Below are 18,000 nucleotides of genomic sequence, written 5' to 3' on the forward strand. Positions count from 1 at the left end.
AAAGAAAGTTCGTTGCCCTTGAAATTTCAGGCAAGAACTATATGTCATGGTGTTGGATGCTGAAATCCATTTAGATGCAATGGGTCTTGAAGACTCCATTAAAGATAAAAATAAAGCATCTACCCAAGATTGTGCTAAGACCTTGATTTTCTTGCGTCATCACCTTGATGAAGGGTTGAAAAAAGAATATCTCACAGTCAAAGATTCACTTATTTTGTGGAATGGCTTAAAGGAAAGATATGATAACTTAAAGTTGGTCACACTTCCACAAGCACGATATGATTGGGTTCATCTGAGGCTCCAAGACTTTAAGTCTATTTCTGAATATAATTCTGCAATGTTCATAATTACTTATAAATTGAAACTCAGTGGATATAGTATTACTGATTATGATATGCTTGAAAAAACATTCACAGTGTTTCATACCTCCAATATGGTCCTGCAACAGCAGTACAGAGAGAAATGTTTTAAGAAGTACTCTGAGTTGATTTCTCTTCTCCTTGTGGCTGAACGAAATAATGACTTGCTCATGAGAAATCACGATAATCGACCAATTGGGTCTACACCATTGCCTGAAGTGGATGAGGTGTATTCCCATTATGCTAAGCATGGAAAAGGTCGTGGCCATGTTCGTGGTCATGACCATGGCCGTAGCCAAGGAAGAAATTTTTCTGGTGTTAATCATCCCTCAAAGAAAAATAACTACCAAAAGTGAAAAGAAAAAAAATGAGAAGCCAAAGGCAACGGGTTCAGAAACTGAATATTATCGTTGCGGTAGAAAAGGCCATTGGGAAAATATTTGACGTACACCAAAATATTTGGGTGAGCTTTATCAAGCATCTCTAAAGAATAAAGGCCCAGAAGCCAATTTTGTCTCTGACAATGAATTTGACATCACCCACTTGGATGTGGCAGATTTCTTTGAATATCATAGTTCTTTACATGAGTAGTATTTATTAGTATCAATTAGTATCATAATTAGAGTTTCTCAAAATTGCATTAAAAGGTCATTATTGAATCATTAATTTAACTTTGTTTCTTTTGCCTTTTTCTCTGAAAATACTAATTTTTATTCGTATATTTCTTTTGTATGTCAAATCATGGGAAGCAAATATGGATACCTCACAAAGCAAACTTGGATCAAAGTTTAATTGTAAAAATATTTGTTTAAGTAATTCATGTACGACACATATAATATTAAAAGAGAAAAAAGATTTCTTTCATTTAAATATGTGTAAGGCAGATGTTACTACAATTTCTGATTGTAGTAATCTAATTGAAGGCTCTGGAAGAGCTACTATAACTTTTTCTAGGGGAACAATACTTATCATAGATAATGCAGTATTTTCCTCCATGTCCAAGAGGAACTTGTTAAGTGTAAAGATATCCGCCGAAATGGATATCATATTGAGACAATAGATGAGAATAATCTTGAATATCTCATCGTTACCAAGAATGTCTCTGGCCAGAAAAGGTTTATTGAGAAGTTCCCATCTTTATCTTGTGGCCTGTATTGGACAAGAATTCGTGCAATTAAGGGCACATTCTATCATAAACCAAAAGGACTGATCCCAATACTTTTGTACTTAGCATGATCGATTGGGACATCCTGGATCAATTATGATGAGACGAATTATAGAAAACTCAAATGGGCATCCATTAAAGAATTTAAAGATTCTTTTAAATAATGAATTTTCTTGCACTTCTTGTTATCAAGGCAAGTTAATTATTAGACCATCACCAACAAAGGTTGGGATTGAGTCCCCTGCGTTTTTGGAACATATACAAGGGGATATTTATGGACCTATTCACCCACCTAGTGGGTCATTTAGATATTTTATAGTCTTAATAGATGCATCTTCTAGATTGGTCTCATGTGTGCCTATTGTCATCTCGCAACCTAGCATTTGCAAAATTAATGGCATAAATAATTCGATTACAGGCACAATTCCTCGATAATCCAATTAAGTCTATTAGACTTGATAATGCTGCTGAGTTTTCATCCCAAGCACTTAATGATTATTGCTTATCAATTGGGATAAAAGTGAAACTTCATGTAGCTCATGTTCACACTCAAAATGGCCTTTCAGAATCTTTGATTAAACGTCTGTAATTGATAGCAAGACTGTTACTCATGAAAACGAGGTTACCCATTTCTGTTTAGGGTCATGCAATTTTGCATGCAGCAATGCTAGCTCGCCTCAAACCGATAAATTATCATAAATATTCCCCGGTGTGATTAGTTTTGGGTCATGAACCTAATATATCACATTTAAAAAAATTTGGGTGCGCAGTATATATGCATATAACACAGCCATATCGCACCAAGATGGGTCCCCAAAGAAGGTTAGTGTAATGACCCGACCGGTTATTTTGAAAGTTGTAGCCTCGTTCCCCTATTTACTGATCATTTAGCTTTATAGCTGTTATGTGACTTGTCGGGGTAGTTGGTTCGGGTCCGGTGAGGTTTCAGAATGAATTGAGATACTTAGTCTCAAGGTTGAAAGCTTAAATTGAAAAGATTGGCTGGATGTTGTCTTATGTGTAAACGACTCCGGAAGGGGTTTTTGATGGTTTCGTTAGCTCCGTTGGGTGATTTTTGTAACGACCCGACCTGTTATTTTGATCTCTAGCGTGTCGTTCGGCAGTTTGAGGCCTTGAATAGTTTCACTTCAGGTATTATGATTTGCACATATGGTCAGAATTGAATTTTGAGAAATTCGGAGTTAGTTTGGGAAGAAAATTCTAATTTCAGAAGTTTTCAGTTGGAAGAATTGACTAAGGTTTGACTTTTGAGTAAACGACCATGGAATTAGGATTGGAAGGTTCCAACAGGTTCGTATGATGATTTTGGACTTGGGCGTATGTCCGGATCGGGTTTCGAATGACCCGGGAGTGTTTCGGCGCTGATTGTGGAAGGTTGGCATTTTGGAAGAATTTTATAATTTGGGTTGAAGTGCATTTCAATATTATTGATGTCCGTTTGGGATTATGAGTCTAGGAATAGCTTTGTATGGTGATTCTGGTATTGAGAGCGCGTCTGGATGTGGACTTGGAGGTCCGTAGGTCATTCCGGGGTCATTTGGCGAAAGTTAGAAATTTGAAGGTTTTTGAGAAGTTTAACCAGGAGTAGACTTTTTGATATCGGAGTCGGATTCCGATTCTGAAAGTTGGAGTAGGTCTGTAATATCGAATGTGACTTGTGTGCAAAATTTGAGGCTAGCCGGACGTGATTTGATAGGTTTCAGCATCGAATATAGAAGTTTGAAGTTTTAAAGTTCATTAAGCTTGAATTGGGGTGCGATTCATGGTTTTGACGTGGTCTGAGATGATTTGAGGCCTCGAGCAGGTCCGTGTTATGTTATGGGACTGGTTCTTGTGATTGGACGGGGTCCCAGGGGCCTCGGGTGAGTTTTGGGGTGGTTTCGGGCCAAATTGGAATGATTTGTTGTTGTTGATTGCTGCTATCTAGTTTCCTTCTTCACAAACGCGAAGGGATTCATGCGTTCGCGAAATAGACTTTTGGGGGATGCTGGATTTACCCATCGCGAATGTGATGGGAGAGACGCGAACGTGGAGGTGAGGTTGTGGAAGCCTACGCGAACGCGGGTAGGCACACGCGAACGCAAACGCGAAGAGGAAATGAGTTGGGGGTCCGCGAACACAAAGGGTAGGGAGTCACTAGGTTCGCAAACGCGGCCACTGGGTCGCGAATGCGTAGAGGAAAATATGGAGGCAGTGTGTTTAGCCTTCGCGATCGCGAAGAAGGGCGGGCCTGGGCAGATTGGTTTTAATGCGGGGTTTGGCTTATCCCCTCTCATTTTTTGCTTGGGTGTGCGATTTTTGGAGCTTTTGAAGAGGAGACTTTCATCATCTATGTCAAGGTAAGTGATTCCCACTTATTGCAAGTTAAATACTTGGAATATATATAGATTTTAACATGGAAATTCATGAAAATTTTGGGGTTTTGGTAGAAAACATATAAATTGGTATTTTTGGATTTTGATCACGAATTTGGGCATGGAATCGAGAATAAATCATATATTTAAGTTCGTAATGTTATGGGTAATGTTTATCTTTGAAAAGTTTTGGAATCCGAGCACGTGGGCCCGAGGGTTGCTTTATCGGCTTTTCGAGCGGAGTTGGAAATTTGTCTAAATTGATTTGTTATAAGTATTAGAGTATATTATTATTGGTTTGCACATTATTTGACTAGTTTTGGAGCGACAAGCATCAGTTTGAGGTGTTAGAGGGCTTTGGAGCCGGTAATGGAATTTCGGAGCGAGGTAAGTCTCCTGTCTAACTTTGTGAGGGGGAAATTACCCCTAGGTGTTGTATATTGATGTGTGCTACTTGTTGTGGGGGCTACGTATGCGCGAGGTGACGAGAGCCCGTACGTAGCTACATTCATGTTATTGTCCGGGTAGGCTTAGGTTCACATCATGTTATAGCTGTACTATTTGAGCAGTCTCTCGCCTATTAAATTCCTCTGTTTTACATTACTACTTGAGACTAGACTTGCTATTGTAGAGACTACACGAGTTCATGATCAGTCACCGAATAATTTTACTCCTCTTATGACATGTTTCCGTGATATATATGTTTCATAGAAAGGTTTTTATTAAAGAAATTACAACTCACACGTTTATTCGTGAGTAGGGTCAAGGACCCATCAAAGCTCCTTATTCTAATGGGATCGGGCCGATCGCCTCGACAAGATTATGTACTTCTTATTCTAATAGGATCGGGTCGTTTGCCTCGACAGGATTTATGTACCACACTCTCATGGGAGCGGGTCGTTCGCCTCGACAGTTTAATAGATGCATCTATGGTTCGTGCTGTTCGACCCTCGCCAGTGTACAATTTTTTATTTATGTTGGATCGGGTCGTACGCCTCAACATATCTATAAAAATATCCTCATGGAATCGTGCGTAATATTTGGCAAGAAGCCAAAGTATATGTGAGTCTTTCCCAGATTCGAATTATAACAATCTATTTGGTGAGGTCTATTTTATATATATATATATATATATATATATATATATATATATATATATATATATATATATATATATATATATGTGTGTGTGTGTGTGTGTGTGTGTGTGTGTGTGTGTGTGTGCGCGCGCGCGCGCTCCGGTTGAGGGGAAATTGCTAATTAAGAGCTTGAGTTTATTGTAAGGAGGATAATTGTACCACAGATTTACATTTGATTATTTTATTTATTTACTTTGCCTCGTTTTTGTTCACCTCCTTACTGTACCTGATATTATTGGACCACTAGTGAGTGTCGATGTCGACCCCTCGTCACTACTCCTCCGGGGTTAGGCTAGATACTTACTGGGTACATGTGAATTTACGTACTCATACTACACTTGCTGCATATTTTTGTGCAGGTACTTTTATGTCCGGTGGTCCTTCGGGTGCGGAGGCACGGATGATGCGGGGACTTGACGCGAGCTGCATTTCAGGTTACGATCCGTAGCCAGCAGAGTCTCCTCCAGGGTTATTTGTATTTTTCCTGTCTAATTTGTATTTCAGACATATGCTGTATTTTATTTTACTTCCTAGATGATGCTCATGCACTCGTGACATCGAATTTTAGGGGTACTTATGAGTTGTTCAGTATTGTAATTGGGAAAATATTATCATTTACTCTGTAAAATTTATTTCTGATTATTTAATTGAAGGAAAATTTTGATTTGAAAATACTAAAATGAATAATCGAGTTAATCAACTATTGTTGGCTTGCCTGACATCGGTGTTAGGCGCCATCACAACTATTAATGAATTTTGGGTTGTGACAATTTTGGACTTAGGAGTGTGTCCGGATTGTGATTCAGATGTTCGTAGTTGAATTAGGCTTGAAATGGCGAAAGTTGGAAATTTATAAGTTTGACTGAGAGTGGACTTTATGGTTTCCGAGCTCAGAATGGGGTTCCAGGAGTTGGAGTAGGTCCGTGGTGTTATTTGTGACATATGTGCAAAATTTGAGGTCAATCAGACGTGATTTGATAGGTTTCGGCATCGTTTGTAGAAGTTGGAATTCCGTAGCTTTCAATAGGCTTGAATTGGGATGTGATTCATGTTATTGTTTTTGTTTTATGTGATTTGAGGTCTCGATTTAGTTCGCATCGTGTTTTAGGACTTGTGGGTATGTTTGGTTGAGGTCCCGGGGGCCTCGGGAATGATTCCGATCGAAATCAGATTGGATTTTTTGGAATTTTTTAAGGCTGGTGTGTTCTGGTCTGGTGCGACCGCACCTACGAGGGAGTGGCCGGAAGGGCTGCATATGTGGTTCTGGGTGAAGAGAAGGTTTGCGCAGGTGCGAGGGAAAATTTTGCACCAGCGATCTCGTAGATGCGGAGGCTGGTCGCAGGAGCGGAGAAGGCTTGAAGTCCCTGATCCGCAAAAATGGATGGGCTTGCGCATTTGCACCTGCAGGAGCGGGAATTGGGACCGCAGAAGCGGTTGATCGGCCCTTAAGTGACCTCCACAGATGCGAATTTTTGACCGCAGAAGCGGATTTTTGGACCGCATATGTAGGATAGTTGGGTAGTGTTTAAATCCAAAGGGTTTCATGATTTCTCTCATTTTGGACTTTGCAAACTCGGTCTAAGGCGATTTTTGAGAGGACTTTCAGAGGATTTCTTGAGGTAAGTCACTTGTGGTTTAATTTGCTCAATTTTTTTGGTTCCTTATTGATTTTCCCGCTTAGATTGTGTGGTTTTAAGGTGTAATTTGGGGGGTTTGAGGTTAGGGATTTGGAGAGTTTAATTTGGGGATTTGAGTGGCGATTTGATGTTGGATTTTCGTAAATTTGATATAGTTGAACTCGTGGTTGAATGGGTGTTCGGATTTTGTGACTGTCATTGGATTCTGAGACGTGGGTCTGAGGGCCAACTTTTGAGTCGAGTTTTTGATTTTTGATTAATAGTTTAGTATTTTTCTTATGGAATTGATTCTTTTAGCTCGTGTTGATTGTATCGAACTATTTGTGGCTAGATTTGAGGCATTCAGAGGCCGTTTCGCAAGGCAAGGGCGTGTTGGAGTAGAGATTTGCACAGTTTGAGGTAAGTAACACTTCTAAGCTTAGTTCTGAGGGTATGAAACCCTGAATTTTGTGCTATGTGATTCATGTTGAGGTGACACGCATGCTAAGTGACGGGCGTTTGGGCGTGCACCGTAGAAATTGTGATTTAGTCGATTCCCTGGAACTGCGTAGCTATTTTATCTGAATATTTTGTTGTACTCTATGTTTTAGAGCACTCGAGCTGAGATCCACGCTAGAAATCATAGTTAGGCTATATGCTGGTACTATTGGGACCCACAATGGTCTTTATTTGCAGTCGTGTACTCCGTCAGATTCATCGTTACGTGTCATATCTCAGTCTTTGTTATCGTATATTGTCACATCTCGTATCATTGATTAGGGCTGCTTAGAAGGAATGTTGTGAGCCCGAGAGATTGGAAAGATTGGTGACTGAGCGGGGCCTGAGTGCCGTGATGTGAGTGATATCTATGTATATGTGGATCGGGTTGCACTCCGCAACAAGCCTTACGACTATATATATTTGGATCGGGTTGCACGACGTAACAAGCCTTATGGATATATATATATATATATATATATATATATATATATATATATATATATATAGAGAGAGAGAGAGAGAGAGAGAGAGAGAGAGAGAGAGAGAGAGAGAGAGAGAGAGGCCGCAACGAGCCTTACGACTACATATGTATCGGGTTGCACGACGTAACAGGTATCGTATAGTGCTGAGTGGCTGAGCGTGGCGAGCGAGAATTGAGACAGGCAAATTGAGTGCTCTGAGAGTGTGAATACTTGAGATTTCTCCATGTTGCATCGCATACGATTCTCGCATTGGCATGCAGCTATAAAGATGTCATACTCTTCTTATCAGTCATACTTGGCGTATTTCACCTTTGCTAAACTTAACTATTGAACCTAAAAGCATGCCTACTTTTCTATATTGTTAAATTTTGTATCCTTACTGTATTGTTTGAGCTCGTCACTGTCTTTAGACCACATGTTAGACTTGTTATTTATTGAGTTGGTTGTACTCACGCTACACCCTACACCTCGTGTGTAGATCCAGGTGCTTCCGGCTACGATGATTGCTGAGTTGTGGAGTCCGGACATTCGGAGATCATTGAGGTAGGTGTTGGGCGTTCGTAGACCTTGACTCTCCTCCCTTATCTTTCATTTTATTTATTTTAGTTTTATGTTCTAGACGGTGTACCAAACTAAATCTTTATGTATATGCTCATGTACTCGATGACACCCCGGGTTTGGGAGAGATTATGTATTGAATTATGAATTCCTATCCTGCTTTTAAAAGAGTTATCTTAATTAAGTTGTTTTCATATCTTTCAAAGATTTAAAGTGTTGGAAATGTCTGAGTAGTAGGCTTGCCTAGTACTATGATAGGCGCCATCACGGCGGTTGGTTTTGGGTTGTGACAAATTGGTATCAGAGCCTAGGTTACATAGGTCTCGCGAGTCATGAGCAGGTTTAGTAGAGTCTTGCGGATAGGTACGGAGACGTCTATACTTATCTTCGAGAGGCTGCCGAACCCTTAGGAAACTTCACATTCTTGTATTCTTGCCGTGCAGATTTATTGATTCCTGCCACTAAATTTCTGTTTCTCTATTCTCTCACATATAGTGAGGACAGGTGCTACCGATTAGGATGGACAACCACCAGTACCACAAGCTAGGGCCACGAGAGGCTGAGGTCGCGGTAGGGACCGCAGTAGGGGCAGAGGTGCAGCTCATACGATAGCTAGAGCGGCACTTGTAGATCCACCAGTTGCTCCAACTCAGGAGCAGATGATAAGTGGGGATTTTGACTACTTATTAGAACATTTTAGCCTTTGTTTTAGTCAATTGTGTTAATCAATCTCTCGATTGAATTGCGTTCCCAAAACTAATAAAATGTGCGAAATTACAGGAATGCCGGAAGTTGGACTCCCGAGATGAAATCCGACTCAAAGAGGATAGTCCAAGAAAAGGCAACAAAAGGGCACAAAAGTATACAATGTGCGGTCCGCCGAAGGAATTCTGCGGCCGCAGAAACAATTACAAACCGCAGAATTCCACCTGCGGCTGCAAACAAAAATGCAAAATTAAGCAGATATTTGTGCAAATTGCGGACCGCACATGAACTGTGCAGCCGCAAGAGCTGGGTTAGGACTCAAGTTTAGAGGGTGCAAATGTCTAAGTCCTAAGTCCCTGTGAATTACGGACCGCACAAGAATTGTGCGGCCGAAGAAAAAGTGTCTTGCGGCCGCAGACATAAATGTGCTGACCACAGAAGACTGGTTTGCGATCGCAGACATAATTTGCGGACCGTAGAAATGTTGCCTCGCGGCCACAATTCAGAATTATGCAGTCGCAAAATCCCAACTCTTGTCAGATGAAGAAGTATGCGGACCGCACATGGAATTGTGCGGCCGCATAACCTCCCGAGGGGTATTTTTATCCGAGATTTTCAGACTTGTATAAATAGAAGAGTTTCATGAAATTAGGTTAAGTTTTTACATCAGCAATTACTGTAGCCGTTTTTCTTTGCCTCTTTTGGAAGTTTACTATATTTTGGTGTATTTTATAATAGGTTTTATTATTTTAAGCTTACATTATGAGTTTAATTAGCCTTTCTTCTTCTTCTTCTTTTTCAAATCCAAGCATGAGTAGCTAGATTTTTTCTAGGGGTATGACCCAACCCTAGTGTGTTAACCTTATGGGTAATTAAATTAGTGCTTGTTTATGATTGAGTGTTTGTTATTTAGCCTAGTTCATGCTCTAATTTGTGGAATTAATGGTTGCAAACATTAGTTCATGCCTATTTGACTTAGTTTCTACTTGATAAAGAGAGACTTAGTCTAGGAAAACTTGTCTAACAAAAAATTAAGTCAATCGAGAGATTAATTAACCCAATTAAAGGGTTCAACCTAGAGATAGTAATAACCCAACTTGAGCTTTTATCAACTGTTTTGTATGACACCCATTTGGTCTTGAGAAAGCCAAATTGGGTAACACCACTCTCTAACCGAGAGGTATTGAATGGGTAATTGAGAGTTGATAGCTATAATACACCCCGATCAACAAAACATACATTAATTTTTGGCAAACACCTAGGCAATGATCACAACCCTAGGCTTTTTACCAATTTGAAAAACCTCAAAAACAACTATTCCTAGTCTTCTTTATTTATTCTGCATTCTTTATTGTAAAATTAGAAATAGAAACAAAACCTTTTGTGGAAGTGCAAATCAAGACAACTCAATCACGCGCATTAGAATATATACCCCCTAACTCCCATCTTAGCTCCCTATGGATTCGACCCCGATTCTTAGTTGGGTTTTATTATTGCAAACAATCGTTTCACACTTCTTTCGAGGTGTACAATTGGACGTGATCAATTTTTGGTGTCGCTGCCGGGAAGTTAAAAACGGTGTTAGTGATATATTTGGGTGTGTTTTTAGAGTATCTTCTTTTCCTTTCGTGTTACTAATTTGTTTGAGAAATCATAGGTACAACCATGGCAAACAACGAGCTCGAAAATATTGCTTTGGGGGATGTGGACGTTGAGGATAACCAAGTGGAAGAGGTTCCTCTTGAACCTAAAGACAATAGAAGAGGCCGAGTGCCTCATGACAATATGCTCGTTCCACCCCCACCTCCCCACGAGGAGCTCCACACCGGGTGTTACCCAATGAAAGAAATGCAAGTGTAATAGTCCCTCCCCCATATTTGGGCGGACAACTTTCAAATCACCGGTGCTCCACACGTGATGATCACTTTGCTAGAGCAATGAGTTTTCTTCACCGGTGCTCCAAGTCAAAATGCATACAAACATTTGAAGGGGTTTGTGGGCACTTATTGGGGGAGCAAACAAACAAATGTCCCCGGGGATGCTTTGAGGCTAAGGATTTTTCCCTTCTCTCTACGAGGGAAAGCTTTAGATTGGTTGGAACGTTTGCTGAACCATTCCATTCAAACTTGGGATAGATTGGCGGGAAAGTTTATTTCTAAATTCTTCTCTACAAGGCACATGGTTACACATCTGTAATGACCCGACTAGTCGTTTTAAGAGTTGTATCCCCGTTCCCTTATTTACTACTCATTCAGTACTTTATAACTGTTATGTGACTTTCCGGGGTAGTCAGTTCGGGGTCGGTGAGGTTTTTAAATGGATTGAGACACTTAATCTCCAAGATGGAAACTTAAGTTGAAAAGATTGATCGGATGTTGAATTATATGAAAACGACCCCGGAATAGAATTTTGATGATTCCAATAGCTCCGTATGGTGATTCTGGACTTAGGAGCACATCCAAAAAATTATTTGGAAGTCCGTAGTTAAATTAGGATTAAAATGGCTAAAATAGAAATTTATGTTTTGAAGTTTGATTGAGGAGTTGACTTTTTGATATCGGGGTCGAAATACGATTCAGGAAATTTGAATAGGTCCGTTATGTCATTTATGACTTGTATGTAAAATTTGAGGTCAATCGGACTTGATTTGATAGGTTTCGGCATCGAATATAGAAGTTGAAAATTTATAAGTTCATTAAGCTTGAATTGGGGTATGATCCGTGGTTTTAGCGTTGTTTGATGTGATTTGAGGTTTCGACTAAGTTCATGTGACGTTTTAGGACTTGTTGGTATATTCGGACGGGGTCCCGAGTGGCTCAGGTGTGTTTCGTGGTGAGTTTTGAGCGAGTCTGGCATTTCGGCACTCTGATGATGTTTTGGGACAGTTGAAGTGTAGAGGGCACATTTTGGAGTGCGGATGTGCGTCCCCAAACTCCCATAGTGCAGAGGCAGTGGTAATTGTGCGGACCGCCGTTGAAATTGTGCGGTCTGCAGAATTTCTCTCGTGACCGCAGAAAGGAGATTTTCAGGTTCGATGGTCCGATTTCGGAAGCTTATATTTTATAATCTACAAGGAATTTAGAGATGATTCAAAAACAAAAGTTGTAGCCCTTTGAGTCTAATTTCCAGAAAGGTATCATTAATCATTTAGACATTTGGACATTTGTACAAAAAATTATGGTCAATTTACTAAAATCTGGTAGTACAGTCACACTGAAGTGTGGCCGCATAATTTGAACCGCGACCGCAAAACTTGGAAATGTGCGGACCACAATAAAAATGTGCGGTCAACACAATGGGAGGTCCGATTTTTATACTTTATAAACGAGGGTTAGAGTATTATTTCATATTTGGACTTTGGGAGCTCGGTTGGTGGCGATTTTTCGAGAGATTTTCAAGAAATTCATCGGGGTAAGTGATTTTAACTTGGATTTAATTAATATACATGAATATATCATTATTTTCATTATTTAATTAGTATTTTGAGATCGAAATTTGGGGAAAATTGTAGAAATTTCATAAAAATAAATTTTGGGATTTAAATGTCGATTCAGAGTTGGATTTGAGTGAAACTAGTATGGTTGGACTCGTAATTTAATGGGTTATCGGATTTTATAAGTTTCGTCGGATTTCGAGACGTGGGCCTCACGGGCAATTTTTGAGATAATTTCGAATTTTTGTTGAAATATTTGTATTTTCATATGAAATTAATTCCTATAATTTGTATTGATTGAATCGAATTAATTATGACTAGATTTGAGCCGATCGGAGTCGGAAAATCGAGGGAAAGACATTCTTATTCACTGATTAAGCGTGGTTTAAAGTAAGTAACTTGTCTAACTTTGTGTGAAAAAAATTTCCTTTAGGATTAGTATTGATGTGATGTGTTAAAAGTCGTGTACACGAGGTGACGAGTGTGTACACGGACTAAATGTGAAAGGTTATATTTTCAAATTGTGTAGATCATTGTTTCATATTAATTAAATCATTCCATCCTCTTAAATTCATCATCATTGATCTATTTTTATGTTTTTTGAAGTTTGCCTGGCCTTTTCTTGCTAATTGTCTTACTTGTTTAGTTGGAATTTTATTTCTTTTATTCTGTACATTAATCGAAGGTTGAATTTCTTAATTGAATTATTATTAATATAAAGTAGTTGACATTTTTAAATTTGGTATTGAGGCAACGTGTTAAAAATTATGAAATATTATTTTTGCTGAATTATTTATTCCCGAATATTTTGTGAGATTTTTGTACTCATTGTGATTGAGCCGCGAGCTCTTTATTGTGGAAAATATTGTTGTTGTTGATTTATTTTGGCAAGTTAAAATATTTGGGAATTTGAAGTGTAAATTGTGATATATTGTGATATTTATACGCATGCGGTGATATAAGGTCCAGGTGTTGAAATGCATGCGGTAAGATAAGGGTGGCTTGATACGCGTGGCTAGTAGGAGAACTGCTAGAAGTCATGTGGTGTGATAAGGGTTGCTAAAAGGCGAGATGCTATTTCGGAAAAAAATAATTATTTTAAAATTTATTGTGAAGGCCTCCACGATGATATAAGGAAATGAGATATTGTGAATTTATTTATGATTTGAGAGTTCGAGGTGGTACCTTGGGAGTGCCCTTGTTGATATTTCTTTATAGATGCATTTGCCTTTGGTTATTTTGTGATTTTCTTTAAAGTAGTAAATTTTTGTTTTCCTTCCGTGAGGTATTATTTGCTCTTATTCTGTGTAGTTAAATTGTGACATACTACTTACTTGATTCATTCCCATTATCATTTTATTATTATTATTATTATTATTATTATTATTATTATTATTATTATTATTATTATTATTATTATTATTATTATTATTATTATTATTATTATTATTATTATTATTATTATTATTATTATTATTATATTGTTAAACTTTTCACCCTGTCTTTTATTATTTCCAGTAGGGCCTGACCTGACCTCGTCACTACTCTACCAATGTTAGGTTTGGCACTTACTGGGTACCGTTGTGGTGTACTCATACTACGATTCTGCACATTATTTTGTGCAGATCCAGGTACTTCTTATCAGACCAGGTATTAGTGAACTAGCCGTACGCGGAGACTTCAAGGTATATCTGCCAGCGTCCGCAGACCTCAGAGTCCCCTTCTATCCTTATTATGTTGTTTTCCTCATTCTCTTTAAACTCTAATGTATAGAGACACTTAGAATAAATTCTTAGAATCTTGTGACTTATTTTTACCGAATTTTGGGAGTTGTATTGGTTTAATTTGCAGTTCTTATTTATTCAACTATTAAGGATTTAATTTTAAATCTATATTTAGTTATTTCGCATTGATAGGCTTATCTAGTCTTATAGACTAGGTGTCATCACAACATGCTACAGAGGAAATTTGGGGTCATGACAATGTGGTATCAGATCTCTAGGTTCGTAAGTGTTATGAGTTACAAGCAGGTTTAGTAGAGTCTCACGGATCGGTACAGAGATGTCTATACTTATCTTCGGGAGGCTATGGAACTTTTAGGAAAATGTTCACTTCTTTGATTCCTTATCGTGTGCATTGTTGACTTCGAAATGCTAAACCATTGCCTTTCTATTCTCTCACAGATAGTAAAGACACACACAACTGGATCTGATGATCAGACACCCACGCCCCTTGTTGGAGCCGCAAGAGGCCGGGGTCGGGGCAGAGGCCGAGGAAGACCACATGGTGTAGCTAGAGCACCTGCACGAGCTGCTGCAGCAGAGCCACCAGTAGCTCCAGTTGGAGAGCAGGCACCTGAGACGCCTGTTATTACTTCTGCACTTCAGGAAACTCTTGCCCAGTTATTGAGCATGTTTGGCACTCTAGCTCAGGAAGGGTTGATTCCACTTGCTCCTGCCATATCTCAGGCCGGGGGAGGAGCACAGACTTCCGCCGCCCGCACCCCAGAGCCACGAGCCTAGGTTGACCACGCCCCAGAGGTTATACCTGAGCAACTAGTTATCCCAGTTCGGCCCGAGGTTTAGGGCATCAGTTTCAGAGGAGGAGCAGCTCAGGCTCGAGATGTACAAGAAGTACCACCCTCCCACTTTCAAAGGTTTAGCTTCAGAGGATTCTCAGGGTTTCTTGAGAAATGTCACTGTATCCTCCATACTATGGGTATTTTGGATTCTAGTGGGGTTTCTTTCACGACATTCCATCTTAGAGGAGCGGCCTACCAGTGGTGGCGGGCATACGAGTTGGATAGTCCAACTAAGGCAACTTCACTCACTTGGACTCAATTTTCAGATATGTTCTTGAGGGAGTATGTTCCTCAAAGTCTAAAAGATGCATGACGTGTAGAGTTTGAGCAGTTGCACTAGGGTTCTATGACCGTGTCAGAGTATGCGGTCCGATTCAGTGATTTGGCTAGACATGCACCAGCCTTGGTTGCTATGGTTCGAGAGCGGGTTCTTCGATTTATTGAGGGGCTCCACCTTAGTATCAGATTCAGTATGGCCCGAGCGCTGGAGATGGACATTGCATACCAGCAGGTGGTCAATTGCTAGGATATTGGAGGGTATGCAGATCTGGGAGAGAGAAGAGAGGGAAGCTAAGAGACCTCGAGATTCTGACATGTATAATAGTTCCCGTGCCCCAACTGCAGCCCATCATGGTAGAGGCTATGTTAGCCATCGTATTTATTCAACACTTCTAACTTCCAGCAGTATTCCGGCTACTCCCAGACCTCAGGTTCCATATTATGCACTGCCAGTGTCTACTATACCTCCTGCACGGGGTGCTTTCAGCGGTCAGCCCAGCCGAATAGGCCCAAGCCAGTCTCAGTAACTACGTCCTCCGAGGGATTATTTTGAGTGTGGTAACACTCGTCATATCATGAGGGATTTCCCCAGACTTAGGAGGGGTGTACCTCCACAGATTTCTCAGGCCCACCTATTCCACAGGGACCTCAGGCTTCTCAGGCCATGATTACTGCACCAATTGCCACTCCACCTGCACAGCCAACTAGAGGTGGAGGTCGGACAAGTAGAGGTCACCCTAGAGGGGGAGGTAAGGCTAGATATTATGCCCTTCCTGTTAGGACGGAGGTAGTTGCATCCAATTCTGTTATCACAGTTATTGTTCCGGTCTGTCATAGAGATGCATCAATCTTATTTGATCCATGCTCCACTTATTCTTATGTGTCATCTTATTTTTCCCCATATTTGGGCGTATCCCGTGATTCTTTGAGTTCTTCTGTTTATGTATCTACACCCGTGGGTGATTCTATTATTGTGACTGCGTGTATCGGTCGTGTTTGATTATTATCAGTGGTTTTGATACAAGGGCTGATTTATTATTGCTAAGTATGGTGAATTTTGATATTATTTTGGGCATGTGCTGGTTGTCGCCCTATCATGCTATCCTTTATGGTTATTCCAAGACAGTGACATTGGCGATGCCTGGTATACCGCGGCTAGAGTGGATAGGTACCTTGGATTATTTTCCTAGCAGGGTTGTTTCATTTCTTAAGGCTCAACGAATGGTTGAAAAAGGGGTGTGATGCGTATCTGGACTATGTGAGAGATGTTAGTGTTGATACTCCTATTGTGGAGTCAGTTCCGGTAGTAAGGGACTTTCCCGATGTATTTCCAGCGGATCTTCTGGGGATGGCACCCGATAGGGATATTGATTTGGCATTGAGTTGTTACCGGGCACTTATCCCATTTCTATTGCACCATATCGTATAGCCCCAGCAAAATTGAAAGAATTAAAAGAGCAGTTACAGGAATTGCTTGATAACGATCTTGTTCGGCCCAGTGTATCGCCTTGGGGTGCTCCTGTCTTATTTGTGAAAAAAAGGATGGTTCTATGCGGATGTGTATTGATTACCGCCAGTTGAACAAGGTTACAGTGAAGAACAGGTACCCATTGCCACGTATTGATGACCTATTTGATCAGCTTCAGGGTGCCAGAGTGTTCTCTAAGATTGACTTGCGTTCATGCTATCGCCAATTGAAGATTCGGGAGCTAGATATCCTGAATACTGCTTTCAAGACTCGGTATGGTCATTATGAATTCCTTGTGATGTCTTTTGGGCCGACTAATGCCCCAGCAACATTTATGCACTTAATGAACAATGTATTCCAGCCCTATCTTGATTCTTTCATCATTGTGTTTATTGACAACATTCTGGTGTATTCCCAGAGTCGAGAGGATCATGAGCAACACCTGAGGACTGTGCTTCAGACCTTGAGAGAAAAGAAATTATATGCAAAATTTTCAAAGTGTGAATTCTGGCTTGATTCAGTGGGATTTTTGGGTCATATAGTTTCGTGCGAGGGGATCAGGTAGATCCGAAGAAGATTGAGGCAGTGCAGAGTTGGCCCAAACTGTCCTCAACTACGGAGATCCGGAGTTTCCTTGGTTTGGTAGGGTATTATCGCCGATTTGTAGAGGGTTTCTCTTCTATTTCTACACCTATGACCAAATTGACCCAGAAGGGTGTTCCGTTCAGGTGGATCAGGGAATATGAGGAGAGCTTTCAAAAGCTCAAGACAGCTTTGACTACAACTCCAATATTGGTGTTGCCGACAAGTTCAAGGTCTTATATTGTGTATTGTGATGCATCGCGTATTGGTCTCGGCGCAGTATTGATGCAAGATGGTAGGGTGATTGCCTATGCGTCTAGATAGTTAAAAGTACATGAGAAGAACTATTCGGTCCATGACCTTGAGTTAGCAACTATTGAAGATTTGGGGGCATTATTTGTACGGTGTCCATTGCGAGGTTTATACCGATCACCGGAGTCTACAACATCTGTTTAAACAGAAGGATCTTGATTTGCGATAGCGTAGGTGGTTGGAGTTGCTTAAGGATTATGATATCACCATTCTCTATCATCCCAGAAAGGCCAATGTGGTGGTCGATGCCTTGAGTAGTAAGGCGGAGAGTTTGGGCAGCTTAGCATATTTATCGGTAGCGGAGAGGCCATTAGCCTTAGATGTTCAGGCCTTGGCCAACCAGTTTCTTAGATTGGATGTTTTCGAGCCGAGCCGAGTTTTGGCTTGTGTAGTTTCTTAGTCTTCTCTTTATGATCGTATCAGAGAGTGTCAGTATGATGATCCC

Source organism: Nicotiana tabacum, chromosome 24, assembly GCF_000715075.1.
Source record: "Nicotiana tabacum cultivar K326 chromosome 24, ASM71507v2, whole genome shotgun sequence".
Lineage (NCBI taxonomy): Eukaryota > Viridiplantae > Streptophyta > Magnoliopsida > Solanales > Solanaceae > Nicotiana > Nicotiana tabacum.